Source organism: Corvus brachyrhynchos, unplaced genomic scaffold, assembly GCF_000691975.1.
Source record: "Corvus brachyrhynchos isolate BGI_N302 unplaced genomic scaffold, ASM69197v1 scaffold239, whole genome shotgun sequence".
Lineage (NCBI taxonomy): Eukaryota > Metazoa > Chordata > Aves > Passeriformes > Corvidae > Corvus > Corvus brachyrhynchos.
In genome coordinates this window covers 4,156,340-4,159,611 of record NW_008246057.1, presented here as the reverse complement: position 1 = coordinate 4,159,611, position 3,272 = coordinate 4,156,340, and the positions used below count along the sequence as shown (strand labels likewise).

General features: G+C 38.8%; 1 protein-coding gene across 1 annotated transcript in view; it reads right to left on the bottom strand.

Annotated features, from left to right (window-relative positions):
- The window catches only part of ABCD2 (ATP binding cassette subfamily D member 2), a 49,930-nt gene that overhangs the window by 44,581 nt on the left and 2,077 nt on the right, over positions 1 to 3,272 (bottom strand). The gene's annotated exons all lie outside the window — the stretch shown is intronic.

Below are 3,272 nucleotides of genomic sequence, written 5' to 3'. Positions count from 1 at the left end.
CCCCGCGTCGGAAATCGGCCGGGCGGCCGCGGGAGAGAGCCGGGCAGCTCGGCGTCTCTGGGGCAGCGCCTGCACTCTGCGCGTTATTTATTTCCTGTCCTCTCGCCGAAAGGAAGCCGGTATTGTGCACTGGCAGCGTTATTAGCCCAAAATAACCCCGACCAAGGCGCACGGCCCCTGCAGTAAAACCCGGCTCATTTCACACAAAGGAAGCAACAGTAAAGGCAGTTGTCTTGCTGCTTTATTTTTCTCTTTTCTTAATTACTTATTTCTGCTGCTTCAGTTATTTGGAAAACGTACTGTATTTGAAATTGCAGGGGGAGGATCAGAGTACTTACATACTCTGGTCCTTTTACACTTTGAAAATGTAGTACTAAGGTAACTGTAAGATAGTATATAATAAAGCATTAGTTTAGGATGGGTATATAAAATAATGTTTTTAAAATGTGGTACTAGGCGTTTATGGCAGTGGTGAGGAGCCCGGCTTTTCCCTAGAAATGGAGAGTGAGGCCACCTGCCTCACAATAACTCAGCAAATACTGCATTAAATAAGTCACATTACTGTTATAAAACAACCCCCCATTGAACAGACTGCAGTGATCATCTTTAGATAGCAATACAAGCTTCAGGATGAAGGAATGATATAATTGATTTGAGAGCAAGTGAGGTTTGATTTCAAAAATCAGACACCACTTATCAAAACATCCAGGTGCCTTCTAAAAAGTCCGGTAAGCCAAGACCAGCAGGACAAGAAGGAAGCAAGGAAGATCTATTTCTCATTTCTTCCTAGGAGGTTGCACAAATTCAGCCCACAGCGGTCTGGACAGTTAGGTAGAGAAAATATGGGGTACTCTTTAAGTGTATTGTATTTTTGCCAGTGACCACAGGCCAGAGATCTGGACGAAAGTCCTTCTAGCTTTTTTTTTTCTCCCCAAATGCACAACTCAGGATAAAGCTAGGAAAACATCAAAATCTGACCTAGTGCAGTGCAGAAGACATTCAGTTAGTAGGTAAGCCTGATTTCACTGCAGATTATTTTGTCAGTAAAATAGGTTTTTCAGTGCACAAAGATACAAGATACACTGGCTGAGAAATTGCTTTGCTTAGGGCTTGTTATTTTTTAATCATGCTCTCTATTGGGTACTTCCCTTACTGGCTTGTGTGTAGCACAGCATACTCTTAGATTTTGCCAAACCACAGCTATTTGCAATATTCCATTACTCTAGCGTTTTCTTACCAAAGGGAAAGCTCACAGATCTCTTTCAGTTCTGCGTATCTGCTGACCTTTCACTTCACAGGATCCTGGATGACTGAAATTTCTGGTGATTTGGTGGTTAGTGCAGACGTACACCCCACAGTTAGATCTGTGGGAACATTTAAGTGAAGCAAATCTAACCATACAGTGTTTCAGTCAATAAAAAGAATGCATTTACTTCTTTTGAAAGGATGAAGAAAAGCCTGAACTGTTGTTTTAAATACTCCCTTTCTTCTGTTCTTGCTGTCTCAAAAGTTTTGCTGTGCCACAGTCCTGCTCAGTAATCCATGCACAAACTTCTCTTTGTGGAGCATGGCCTTAGGTGTTAGATTTTTTTTTTTTTTAACTGCTGAAGGCAGCAATTTTACTACATTTAGTCATAATAAAATTTCTCAGTATTACTGGAAAAATAACTGCCAAAGCTGCAGTAATATTGGTGCAGTGTTCAGTGCCCTGTTGTCTCCATATTTTCTACTGACTTTATTATAAACTTCTGGAGGTAAGTGCAATCAAGTAAGTTTGAGTAACTGAAGCTGTGGAATTGGAGGGATGTTGATATTAGGTCCAGACTATTTGGGGGTTTATCCTTTCTTATGGAGAAACTAATTTTTTAGTGCCAAGTGATTGCTTTTAGTCATATGGTTAGTTTTCATCAAATGCATTAAAATAATGTGTGGGCATTTTTAAAATACAGGAACCAATAACTGAGGAGGAAGAATAAATGGCAGCAATGAGTATCAGGGTGACTAAAGTCCATGAATGTTTGAATATGTAGGAACTAGAGTGTAATCATGACAACTGATGCTTCTTTTTTACGTTCTATCTTGTGCCCACGGTCTCCCACACCAGCACTTCATCCTTGCACAACTTTGTGGTTGTGATGAAGGTAGTGGAATTGGAACATGCAGGCTATTACACAAGAGATATCAATCAGCCTTACTCAATGACCAGTTTTTCTATCATTTTATTTAGTGTTTGAAAAAATAATGTGCAATTTTTTAAGCAAAATACCATTAATCTGATGTTTTATATGATCCTAACAGAGGGTTCAATAGCTGTAACATCAGTCTGCAGTAAACTGAAATTTCCTTGCTGCTTATTGAGTTATCCACTGTGCCATAAGGACATACAAAATAAAACATAAAGGTACTGAAAAATAGATATAAGTTCCATGTTTTGAATCATTGCTATTTAGGACCTTTAAGATTTAGATATGTGTAGGTCATGCATATAGTACATAGCGGTTTCCATGTGAATGAATGTATGTGAAACGCATAACATGAATCCACACAGTGCTTGTTTTCAATTACTGATACTCAACTGTAAATAATGTCCAAAATATGATGTACTGTAATATGGTGAGCTAGGAAGATCTGGTTTTTTCTTTAATTTTGAGCTGTATGTTTACATAGCAGTGTGGGAATAATAGGATTCCATTTTAGTCAGATTCAATGGAGTGTGAACATAGAAGTCATTATTCAAGTAAATACTTTTCTCTGAAGTACTTCCAAACTTACTATTTACTTTAATGTCATCATACATAAGTACAGAAATACACCAACAGAATTAGTTTGCAACATTAAGGCACACCAATGGCAAATTTGATGTTTTTATCAGAAAAGGGTGATAAGATACCCTGACCTTTGATTTCAAATTTGTATCAGCAGAAATTATCTCTTTATTTAGTCTCGTTTAGAGAAGATGTTGACTATATTCATATACCTCAGTAGAATATTCAGATGCTGTAATTCCTTTAGGATCTGGAGATCTAAGACAAGCAGGAGCTTCAGTTTTAATGTCACAGATGTGGAAGCTTGTTGAAGGAGTGTCAGTGTGGTGAGACTGGCCTGATCCTACCAAGCAGTTGATTCCAACTCTTTTGGTTCTAATGAGACTGTAGGGGTACCCAGACTAGGCAGAGATATGCTATCATAGGAGAAGAGACGGGAAACAGGAAGATCCTATTCTGTTGCTTGGCTCCTGAGCGTAAGCATCAGAGAGATGGTGTAAATGGGGT